This window comes from Lissotriton vulgaris, chromosome 1_1 (assembly GCF_964263255.1).
Source record: "Lissotriton vulgaris chromosome 1_1, aLisVul1.2, whole genome shotgun sequence".
NCBI lineage: Eukaryota > Metazoa > Chordata > Amphibia > Caudata > Salamandridae > Lissotriton > Lissotriton vulgaris.
In genome coordinates this window covers 174,580,124-174,593,346 of record NC_141685.1, presented here as the reverse complement: position 1 = coordinate 174,593,346, position 13,223 = coordinate 174,580,124, and the positions used below count along the sequence as shown (strand labels likewise).

General features: G+C 42.7%; 1 pseudogene; it reads left to right on the top strand.

The window, feature by feature from the left end:
• Positions 1-11,529: 11,529 nt before the first annotated feature.
• Positions 11,530-12,940, top strand: LOC147738054 (uncharacterized; annotated as a pseudogene).
• The last annotated feature ends 283 nt before the right edge of the window (positions 12,941-13,223 follow it).

Genomic DNA, 13,223 nt, shown 5'->3' with positions numbered 1-13,223 from the left:
CTAACCACCGCGGTAACGGCACTACACCCTCCTGCTCTACCTGCCACTGTAGGGGGTGAGGATCACTGAAATAATATCGAGGGACAAAATATCGACTTGCCAAAATATCGTGGACAAAATATCGACAAAATATCGACAGTCAAAATATTGAGTTTGTATCTACAAACAGGTAAGTACAAAAATATCGAGTACAAAATATCGTTAACAATAATATAGATGTAAAAAATATCGACTTTATTAAAAACAGTGTTAAATTAAATTAATATTAAATTTTAATTACTAAAATATACTTAAAACGACTTAAATTAAATTATAATAATTAAATAATAAATGAAAATAATTTATTTATAATTTTTGTTGACCCTGAACCCTAAAAATACCCCTTTACCCAAAAACCCAAAACTGACCCTGAACCCTAAAAATACCCCTTTACCCAAAAACCCAAAACTGACCCTGAACCCTAAAAATACCCCTTTACCCAAAAACTGAAAACTGACCCTGAACCCTAAAAATGCCCCTTTACCCAAAAACTGAAAACTGACCCTGAACCCTAAAAATACCCCTTTACCCATGAACTGAAAACTGACCCTGAACCCTAAAAATACCCCTTTACCCATGAACTGAAAACTGACCCTGAACCCTAAAAATACCCCTTTACCCATGAACTGAAAACTGACCCTGAACCCTAAAAATACCCCTTTACCCTAAAACAGAAAACTGACCCTGAACCCTAAAAATGCCCCTTTACCCAAAAACTGAAAACTGACCCTGAACCCTAAAAATGCTCCTTTACCCAAAATGTATCAATATTATTTAATTACCAATTAATTAATAATTAACAATAACAATAAAGTAAATATATTAGAACATTAGCTGTAATTATTTTAATAATTAATATTATTTTTTCCAAATTAATTACTTAAAAATAACACAAAATTATATATATTAAAAATGTACTCTAATTAATGTAATTAACTAATTACAATTAATTAATTAACAATTATTTACTAATACAAAATATGTTCAAAATTATATTAATTAATTAACTAATTAATATTAATTAATTATCAATTAATTATTAATTTAAAATATTAACAAACATATATTAATTAATTAATTATTATTAAATTACTTCCCACCCTATTCCCCTATAAACCCACAACCCGCTACAGAATTACATTACGCAATTATTATAAAAACAAAATTCATTTAATAAAATATTTTATAACATTAATACACACTATTCACACATATTATTACATAAAAATACACTATAAATTATTATATATTATTAAAAAATCGATATTTTTGCTATCTATATTTTATACAGTCGATATTACTTCACTTACCTGAAAAACGATATTTTTGTAGTCGATATTATGTCCAGTCGATATTTTGTCCAGTCTATATTTAAAACTCGATATTATGTCCAGTCGATATTTTGGAGTCGATATTTTGTCTCTATACCAGGGGGTGACGATGGCAGTGAGGGGGCTTCCAGCGTCAGCAGCCAATCTGCCACACTAGTCCCGCCACTTAGGCGCAGCACCAGGGCAACGCCTGGTACAGGTGCCCTGGAAGAGGATGAGCCTCAGAGGCGCCTGGGCATAACGCGCAGGAGGCGCACTTGACTCTGACAGAAAAACACTGGCACAGGCTGACTATAAGCCTGCCATGTACTTTCACACTGCAGTATGAAGGAATACTGTTAGTTGTAAATAGTTGTACTGATTACCTTTTTCTTGTGAATGAAACAAATATATTTATTTTGCAGCACACATTAGCCTTGTGTAATCATTACATTTTGCATGCAATTGTGATATGTGGGGTGGGGGAAGAGGGTGGGCTAGAAATTGTTCTCTGTGATGTGGTTGCGACGTCTGTGGCCTTCAGCTGGGTTCTCCCCGCGTGCATGGTGCTCATGTGCTGGTGGCCGGTCGTCCCCTTCTGATTCACTGCCTGAGATCTCAACAGGTATCCGGCGCTTGGTTGCAATGTTATGAAGCATTGCACAGACAGCCACAATGCGGCAGCAGGCAGCAGGACTGTAATACATGGCCCCACCTGTCTTGTGCAGTATACGGAACCTGCTCTTGAGCAGGCCAAATGTCCTTTCTATACAGTTCCTTGTCCGGATGTGCGCAACATTGTAGCGCCGTTGCTGAGGTGTGGCAGGGTTGAGGTAAGGGGTCAGGAGGTATTCCCGTAGGGCGTAGCCACTGTCACCTGAATGAGAGGAGCAGATGTTGATTGCCTGTGCAGCGCAGTGACTTCAATGCAATGTGACATTGTCGACAAAGTGTACTTACCAAGTAGGTGTCCTTCCCCAAACTCTCCCCTGAGCAGTCGTGTGTGGAGTCCGCTGTGCCTGAAGATAAAGGAGTCATGGGTACTCCCTGGGTACTGGGCGACAATGTCAGTGATGATGGTCTTGGCATTGCAGACCATCTGTATGTTGAGGGAGTGGTAGGACTTCCTGTTGCGGTACATATACTCCGTGGCACCTGGTGGGCAGATGGCGACGTGGGTACAGTCTATGCAGCCGAGGACATGGGGAAAATCTGCTACATTGTAAAATTGAAGTTTTGTCAGGTCCAATTCCTGTTGGCTCGTGGGAAATGTGATGTGGCGGTGGAGCTGGGTGAGCATGGCGTCAACGACAGTGTGGAGGCAGCGTGACATGGTGGGCTGGGATATCCCCCCAGCAGCCGCTACTATGCCCTGGAAACTGCCGGAGGCCAGGAGGTGCAGGCTGCACAATACCTGCACATGTGTAGGCACCGAATTGTTTCGCCTTGTTGGGTGCTGCATGAGGGGGTCAAGTTCATGTATCAGCCAGATGATCATTTCCCCATTCAGCCTGTATTTAGCATATATCTGTTCTCTGGTTTGGCCCAGCAAGGTGACCCGCTGCCGGTAAATCCTTTCCTGCCTCATGCGTCTCCTCCGTGCTGCTCGCTGTAGCCTTCGCCGCCTCACCACCATGTACATTCCTGGCATTGTGGAACGCCTAATGCTGCTGCTGAATGTCCTTATGTGTGATTGGTCAGGCCTGGACCTGTTGGTGATTGGCCAACTGTTTTTCAAATTTTACTTAATCGTGGCTTTTATGGTTACCACCTGCTTTGAGTTGTCCTTAATTTGCGCCGCGCAAAAGTGCGATTTTGGGGTTTTTCGCTATTGTATATTTTTCATGAATGCCGATATTGCGTTTCGCTATTCATTTCGCAGATTCCGTGGTTGGTCGCTATTTCCGTATCGCTAATGCTCGACTACCGGGAATCTGCGACTATTATAGCGTAATCGCTATTATAATCGCTATTCTGTGTTTGCGAATTCGCTATTTTGTTCTTGAATGCCAATTCCGTATTTTGCACCCGCAATTGCATTTTCGCAGCCATTGCGGGCGCTATTTCGCTTCATGATTCAGGCTGCTGGTGTTTCAACAGGTACCGACTGGTATATATCGGTCAGTGTTGCCGAAGTGTGAAGATTAACAAGCCCTAAATACTGACCGGTGATCTCCATTGTGACAGCTGGTGTAAGCAAGCAAGACTGAGAAGGGACACGCCTGCCCTCCCTAGCTTGAGGAATGCATGCACTTACACATGTAGAAAAGAAGGGCACAGCAAAATGGGAACAATTCACGTATTTGATTTAAAACAAGCCCGGCCACGAATACAGCTACAGCGTCCCGCGAGTGGTGCGCGTATGCTTGCGAGACGCTGCTCATTACAGCAAACCATAGGCCGGAAGTCCTGCGAGTGGTGCACGAGCACTTTCGAGCCGATGCACATAACAGCAAGCAATAGGCCGGAAGTCAAGAGCGATTCCAAGAGGTAATTTTTACTAGAGCTGCGCGTGCGCGCTGCCTAGGCAAGACCTAAAAAGGGAGAGACAGGAGGTCACATGGATGGCAGGGGTTCAAAGGTCAGTTATGGCTCCAAAGTGAGCAGAATAGACGCTCTGGTACCTCTCAACAGTCAACAGTGTCTCTATGGTTACACATTATTCTGCGCCTTGAGACCCTCATGGGTATGTAGTGCGTTATTATGAACACAACTTTGTTAACATTGATGATAGAGTACCTCATAGTTCCACAATGATGCACCTTTCACAGGAGTGGTAACATGGAAACTGATCAACTTGATTGTTCCTGTAACAACTTGTTTGCGTCATGTTGTTTGTATAACTTTTAATTCTGGAAAAACATTGTTTTAAACACGCATTGGCAATGTCAATCAGTCTCTATATTTTTGTGTTAAGTGGTGTCATTTTTACTAAAGAATATTCTTTCAATGTTATTGGTATGTGCTGTATACAATATTCATCATTTGAATTATTATATAATGGTTGCCTACTTGTATTATCAAAAAACAAAATTAATGACGCTTTACATTTTGTAATTTATTTTATTAACTTGCATAAGTAATGTTATTTTGTTGTACTGTTAAGACATTTGCAATGGCTTAAAAGAATATATGCAGGAATTTATGTGATTCTTTCAAAACAATATTTTTTTAATACAAACTATTGTAAAATGTGATACTTATTATAAAGCTACATTTATCCAATATATTTCAAAACATTATCGTATAACATTTGTACAACTGTGTATTTGTCTCCTCTTAAAATTTTGACTTTTGTTTTTGCAGTGTAGCTCTTAAACATTGAAAGTGCATGATTTATTGGAAGTTTTGTTTAACTTTTGTAGACAGAATAAAATAAGTTTTGGAGGAAAGGTTTTCCAGTAACAAGTATTCCTTTTTTTTAAAATCTGCTTGCTAACCTTACTTCTTAGATTATTTTGTTCATTATATTGTATTGACCTTTGGGTACTGTTAGTTCACTGACTTATGACTATGGTGTATTGTCTTCAATTAGTCAACCTTTTACTGTTATATTTATACTTACTACTGGTGTGATTCTGAATTCTTTATATTGCATTCCCTTATATTATTCAGAATGCATTCTTTTAATGAAATATGTAACTTATGTTTTACTAGCTTGACATTCTATCATTTTACGCTTTTTACAGATTTGTTGTCAAATTAATGGTTTAATAATTTAGTATTTTATATTCACTATTTAATATTTAATGATGTTTGTTTTCTAAGGTAGTTTTATATGTAAGTAAAAAACATTTTTTTCCTTTTTTTCTACTATTATTTACATTTTGTAAAAATATATACAGTAACATTTTCCTATTGTTTACAAAGACATAATGCCTAAAAATTGTATAATAAGAAATTCTTTATAAATCAGTGTTCAAATAGTTCTAGTTAAAATCTTATGCTGTATGATATTTGTAAAACAATGTATTTAATCTCTTTTTTTGTGCAATGTAGTTTGTAAACATTGAAAGTGTATAGTGTATAGTGTATATATATATATATATGCACAGAAAGAGAGTTGCCCTCTTGAAGATGCTGCACACATCGGGGTTACTACACAAATCACAGCAGGCAGCAGTGTAGTCAGCAGGCTGCAGGCGTTTCGTTGGCCATACGCGTTTCGAGCTGCCATGAGCTCTTGATCACTGGCGGAAATGAATCAGAAAGCGGGCTTGTCAGAACAGCTGTTTTATTGAAATTAGAGTCCCGCCCATTGTGAGCGTCACACACAGTGGCATGCTGGTAATGATAGTCCATATACTGCCACCTAAGACTCACGGTTCTTTTAGCCCAGTGGCGTCCGCTTCTGCTCCACTGTAAATATCAATTCCCTGTCGGGCGAAAAGCAATGTCAGCGCTGCTTTCCTCTGCTAATATGTTCCCGCTGGTGAGGCCCCCTCTGTCCCAATTGAAGCGCTCGTGTCAGCAAGCGCCCAGGATCCGCTTGGTAGGCGTCGGAGCATCTTCGCGACCGGGCCGGCCGCTTGTATATGCACAGAAAGAGAGTTGCCCTCTTGAAGATGCTGCACACATCGGGGTTACTACACAAATCACAGCAGGCAGCAGTGTAGTCAGCAGGCTGCAGGCGTTTCGTTGGCCATACGCGTTTCGAGCTGCCATGAGCTCTTGATCACTGGCGGAAATGAATCAGAAAGCGGGCTTGTCAGAACAGCTGTTTTATTGAAATTAGAGTCCCGCCCATTGTGAGCGTCACACACAGTGGCATGCTGGTAATGATAGTCCATATACTGCCACCTAAGACTCACGGTTCTTTTAGCCCAGTGGCGTCCGCTTCTGCTCCACTGTAAATATCAATTCCCTGTCGGGCGAAAAGCAATGTCAGCGCTGCTTTCCTCTGCTAATATGTTCCCGCTGGTGAGGCCCCCTCTGTCCCAATTGAAGCGCTCGTGTCAGCAAGCGCCCAGGATCCGCTTGGTAGGCGTCGGAGCATCTTCGCGACCGGGCCGGCCGCTTGTATATGCACAGAAAGAGAGTTGCCCTCTTGAAGATGCTGCACACATCGGGGTTACTACACAAATCACAGCAGGCAGCAGTGTAGTCAGCAGGCTGCAGGCGTTTCGTTGGCCATACGCGTTTCGAGCTGCCATGAGCTCTTGATCACTGGCGGAAATGAATCAGAAAGCGGGCTTGTCAGAAAAGCAATGTCAGAGGGGGCCTCACCAGCGGGAACATATTAGCAGAGGAAAGCAGCGCTGACATTGCTTTTCGCCCGACAGGGAATTGATATTTACAGTGGAGCAGAAGCGGACGCCACTGGGCTAAAAGAACCGTGAGTCTTAGGTGGCAGTATATGGACTATCATTACCAGCATGCCACTGTGTGTGACGCTCACAATGGGCGGGACTCTAATTTCAATAAAACAGCTGTTCTGACAAGCCCGCTTTCTGATTCATTTCCGCCAGTGATCAAGAGCTCATGGCAGCTCGAAACGCGTATGGCCAACGAAACGCCTGCAGCCTGCTGACTACACTGCTGCCTGCTGTGATTTGTGTAGTAACCCCGATGTGTGCAGCATCTTCAAGAGGGCAACTCTCTTTCTGTGCATATATATATATATATATATATATTACCTACTGGCGGTCGCCAGTAGGTAGTTATAGTTAGGATTTTTTTCAATGTTAAATCTCAAAATTCTATTTGGAATAACTTTGGCGCCGGTTGACGAATCTGCCTGAAAATTTCCTCAAAATGGCCTCGCGGCGTTCCGGTCCTTCCCTGAAAGTTTGGGGGGGATTCATCAAGCGGGGGCCGAGATAAAAGGGGGGTCCCAAAACGCGTTTTCCCCATGTTAATTTCCATAGGGCGGTCGATTTCACTTTTAGCCCGAACGGCTGAATGGATTTCCACCAAACTTGGCAAAATTGTAGGGACTGGTAGCCCGATGTGCCTTTGCTATGTCTCAAGATATGTGCTCCAGTGGATTTTGAGTAATTAAGGTTCCAAAAAATATATATATCTATAGCAGCGCTCCGGTACGCGCACCGGTACGCGCACCGGGCGCGCCACGCGACTTGCGCGCAGAAAGCTGATTGGCTCTGGGGTGTCTGTAAACATTCTAAACAGTCCGGAGCGGCCGCCATCTTGTGTCTCGGTAGGATCGAGACACGAGAGGTGGCCAAAACAAAGAGGGAAATGACCATAAGGGGGCAGAGTAGACCCCCCCTTGACCCCCTAGGTTTGATGTGGGGGCCATAAAAGGGCCCCGCGGGGCAAAAAAAATATTTTTTTTTTTGATTTTCGCGGGGGGAGCGCCCGGTACGCGCACAGGGAGCGTACCGGGGAGCGTACCATGGGGAAAAAGAATGACAGTTTTAAAAGTAGCTGTTTAGAAAAAAAAATGTTTAGTTGTTTTTTTTTATACATACACATACATATATATAAATGCATATGCACATATATATATGCATATATGTCTATATGTGTGCGTGTAGAGAGAGGTAGAGAGGTAGAGGTGTAGAGGTAGAGAGGTAGAGAGGTAGCGGTAGAGAGGTAGAGATTAGTAGAGAGAGAAGAAGAGAGAGGTAGAGAGGTAGAGAGTAGAGAGTGAGTAATAGAGAGTAGAGAGTGAGTAGTAGAGAGTAGTAGAGAACAGTAGAGAGAGTAGCAGAGTGAGTAGTAGAGAGTAGTAGAGTGAATAGTAGAGTGAGTAGTAGAGAGTAGTAGAGAGTGAGTAGTAGAGAGTGAGTAGTAGAGAGTAGTAGAGAGTAAGTAGTAGAGTGAGTAGTAGAGAGCAGTAGAGAGTGAGTAGTAGAGAGTAGGAGAGAGTAAGTAGTAGAGAGTAGTGGAGAATATTCCAAAGTTTGGCACAGCACCACTTTCACAATGAGTCCAATCAAATCATATCACTTAGAGTACTTATTGAAGCGCTGAATCTTGGTGTATATTCAAATGCTTTTATTTTCCTTAAGTTTATGTACCACAGCCAGCCGAAACGTTTCGTTCTGTACAACAGAACTTCTTCAGGGCGTTCTTATTTCCTTCAAGTTATGTCGGTATCCCGTTGTCATATAACTAGATATTTCATCCAAATGTTAGACGAGACATAAGTATATTCTTATTAAAAGTGACTAGGTATCAATTTTACCCACACAATTCGGGCAGACTTGAGTAATTTATAGCATCCTCAAAGTCAGTCTTTCAAAAATTCCAAAGTATAGGACATGATAATCCAAATCCAAATGTTTCTCAAGAAAAGTCATTTGCAATCGTTCGGAATATCGGTGTTTGGGCAGATATGATCCAGGGACCCCCAGTATGCAAGGGGAATTAGTCCCCCCTCTGCAAACGCGCCAGTGGCCTGCATTGCAGAGAGGTGTAACAAGGGTGTGGCCTCATTACACTTCTCTGCAATGCAGCTCCCTCGCGCATACTGGAGGCTCCTGGTGGACTAGTTGACCCCAGGGACCCCCAGTATGCAAGGGGAATTAGTTCCCCCTCTGCAAACGCGGCAGTGGGCTGCGTTGCAGAGAGGTGTAACAAGGGGCATAGTCTCATTACACCTCTGCAATGCAGCCCCAGGCGCATACTGGAGGTTCCAGGTGGGCTAATTGGCCCCCAGGGGCCCCCAGTATGCAAAGGGAATTAGTTTCCCCTCTTCAAACATGCACGGGGGCTGCGTTGCAGAGAGGTGTAAAAAGGGTTGTGGCTTCATTACACCTCTCTGCAATGCAGTCCCCTGGCGCATACTGGAGATTCCTGGTGGGCTTTCAGGTCTTATATAGTTAGGAATTAGCATTAAAAAAAACTTTGAAATTCACTGAAAAAACCATAGGTTTCACACCAGTTATAGTTAGGAATTAGCATTTAAAAAACCTTTGAAATTCACTGAAAAAACCATAGGTTTCACACCAGTTATAGTTAGGAATTAGCATTTAAAAAACCTATTAAATTCACTGACAAAACCAGTTATAGTTAGCTGGAAATTTTACTGACATAAAACCATTGAAATTCCCACGTTATAGTTAGTTGGACTCACTATAACTTGCGCGCTTGCAATGCACTGCTGATGACGTCACATATTACATCACTCATGACATGGTCAGTGACATCACTCATGACATCACTGATGACACCATCCTTGTGACAGAGTGACAGACCTAATTTCAGTGTAATGTAACGCTTGAAACACATATTCAAAAATAGAAACAAACATTTTCAAAAAAATGGAGATACCCAAACCAGTAACAACAACCAATTCAGTAATTCCACCATCTATATACTCATCCACTCATTCACCAACAGTTCTATATAGTCACTCAAATATATACTCACTCATCATATGTAGTGATACACCTATACATCCTGTTACACATCAGCAGTCATCCAAAAGTTACTCACACACATACTCACACATGCACATAAACTATTGAACATCCATTTATTTGCATATACATTTATACACACACTACCACCTTACTTCTAAGGAAACTTACACATACTTACTCTCTTAAACAATCACTTATAGAAACACATACTTATTTAAACAGGAACTCCTACAATCTCTCACTATATATACTATACTCACTTATATACCTCAATACTCACATATACTAGATTAAAACATATGTCGTTACTAATGAAGACACTAGTGAGACAGTCATTCACTCACTAGCACACACATATACACACTCGTCCACCCATACAGTCCTGCACATATGCTGTCTTCAAAACACATACAAACAGTGAGTCAGTCACCAACCCCTGCAGCCACTTATACACAAAGAGAAACACTGATACAAACATTTAAATATTTAAACAATACTCGCTAATATATGTATTCACTAAGATACACTTAATAAGCCAGTTAACCAACCAATTTTTTTTAAAAAAAACATCCATTTACACACTTTTTTAAACATTTATTCTTCCATCGACCTTTACAAATACATATATAAAACAAATTTATTTTTCAGAAAGACACACATTCACTGGATGGTGTCATCAGTGATGTCATGAGTGATGTCACTGACCATGTCATGAGTGATGTAATATGTGACGTCATCAGCAGTGCATTGCAGGCGCGCAAGTTATAGTGAGTCCAACTAACTATAACGTGGGAATTTCAATGGTTTTATGTCAGTAAAATTTCCAGCTAACTATAATTGGTTTTGACAGTGAATATATATATATGTAAGTTTTATTATACAGGTAAATGAATGGTAACTTTTTTTCTAAGGCAGTTTTGTATTAAAGTAAATAAACATGTTACTTTTCTTAGATGTTACAAGTATTCCTTTATTATATTTTTTTTACAATTGGCATTTCTTGTAGAGTTTGTTTAATACATCCATTAGTATATATGACTTCACAGGTTGCAGGTAAATATTCCATCAATTCATCTGTTAAATCTTCTGTAGGTATGAGCAGTAATTCAGTGGTGGTCCCATTCTCTTAAAACCACCCCAAGCACAGTTATGGGCAAAAATACAACGAAAAGCCCCTGCAAAGCATTATGGGATAAGATTAGCATCATTATTAGCATTCATGAAAGGGTTTCAATGTTTTTGAATTTTACTCATCAGGGACATCTAGGGACGACGATGTGAACTGCAGCTTGATGTATAATATTTTAAATGCTATTGCATTTGCCTCATCAGGGACATCTAGGGACGACGAGGTGAACTGCAGCTTGATGTATAATATTTTAAATGCTATTGCATTTGCCTCATCAGGGACATCTTGGGACGACGAGGTGAACTGCAGCTTGATGTGTACTATTTTAAATGCTATTGCATTTGCCTCATCAGCGACATCTTGGGACAACGAGGTGAACTGCAGCTTGATGTATAATATTTTAAATGCTATTGCATTTGCCTCATCAGGGACATCTGGGGATGAGGAGGTGAACTGCAGCTCTTTGTAGAATTATTTGGATACTATAATATTCACTTCCCACTGCTAATCTCGTCCCATAATGCTTTGCAGGGGCTTTTAATTGGGACTGTATTTGTGACCATAACTGTGCTTGTGGTAGTCCTAAGAGGATGGGACCACCACCGATTCGAATCGTTCAGCAAGATGTGCTCTTTGTTTTGAAGGCATCTTCTTAGTTCTCCCCCTAGCTCCTCGAGGAATCCTTCTTCTTCTCCTGGGCACAGCACAGCGGAGCAGCAGGATGAGCAGACCTCTGAATCCATGGTGCCACAACACTGTGAAGCTGCAGAGAAAGGTGGAGTCAGATGGCACCACACAACACCACACAACACCTAAGCAGGAAGATATTCACTGAGCTGCTGGTAACTAAGATGGGGTTCACAGCAGCAGAAATCTGGTGCATCATGACGGATGCACCCAAAGGCACCTACCTGCTGACGTTCATGTCCGAACAAATCTGCAGGAGGTATTGGCAGATGTGCTGGTCACGACGGGAGGAGAAACCCTTCTCTGACTTCCACCTGGAATGCCAGCTCGTGCTGGAGGTCAAGAGAATGACCGTGCATGTCTACAACCCACATGTCAATGTCCAAGACCTGACAACCTTCCTACGCCGCCACTGCACAGTGACTAAAGCCCCCTCCCGCAACCTGGACAGTGATGGCATCTGGGATGGTAAATGGACAGCAATGGTGAAGCTGAAGGAGGACCCGTTGGCCCCAGATGGAATTTGCCACCCCCCTTCCAGTGTCTCTCTAGGGCGCGACTCAGGATACCTGTACTACCCTGGGCAGCCCAAACTATGCAACAGGTGCAGCAAACCAGGCCACACTGGCAAAGACTGCACAGCGCAAATATGCAGGAACTGCAAAAAAGAAGGCCACACAGCATAAACCTGCAAATAGAAAACCCCATGCAACCTCTGTGGGGGTGTAGGCCATCTCTTTAAGGACTGCCCAAAAAGAGCCAAATCCTACACCCATGCTGCCCAACCTCAGTGGAGAAGCCAACCAGAGGAGGAGGAGGCAGAAGTGACCCTGCATCCAGTCCCAGCCCCGCGGCAGGAGAGGGGGACCGGGAAAGGGAAGGGCCACAACGAGAACGCGCCCAAGCCCAAGCAGGACACCGCCAAGGTCCCAGAGACACAGACACCCAACGATACCATCCCTGAGCCCGGTGTGCACAGTGAGCTAATGGAGACTCCCACCCCAACTGCCACCGAGGCCCCGGAGGAAGGTGCCTGGACAACACAGGAGCGCAGGAAAAGGAGACACTCAACGGACTCTGAAGGAGCAAGCAAGAGACCCTTGAGCACCCACAATTCCTACTCCGCGCTCGAGGATCCAGAAGAAGAAATGCAGCCGGCACAAGACACCACGAATGAGCAACTCAAGCAAGTGACAGAAGTGCTGAGGGAGATGAGGGCGCTGGCAAACTCCATGGAAGCATCCCCACCCCCATCGCCAACAAGAGTAGAAGAGGTTGAGATCACCATCGAGGGCCAAGAGCAAGACCTGCCCGTCACCCCAGAGGAGGCAGACCACGAGCCCAGCCAAGAAGGTGGAGCAGCCATCGTGCAACAGCAAGCAACAGCCGCCGGGCAGGAAAGCCCAGTACAAGAGACCCGACAGGAGGCTCAACCAGCCCCGTAAGTAGCCTTGTCGAATGTTTTTGCAACCAATTGCCTTGACTTGATAATTAGTCTTTAAGTATTAAGTTTACTCTTAAAAACGAATTAATGATGGCTATTTCATTATTTTCCATAAATGTCAGAAGTATTAGAGACAGGCGCAGATGTGCTAGTACTTTGAGTTTTCTTGCCAGCCAGGAGTGTGATGTGTACATGATTCAGGAATGCTCCATCCCCTTTGCAACGTCATACTCCCACCTAGAGCAGCAGTGGACCATAGGGCCTTCCTTTTGGTCTGGGGGGAA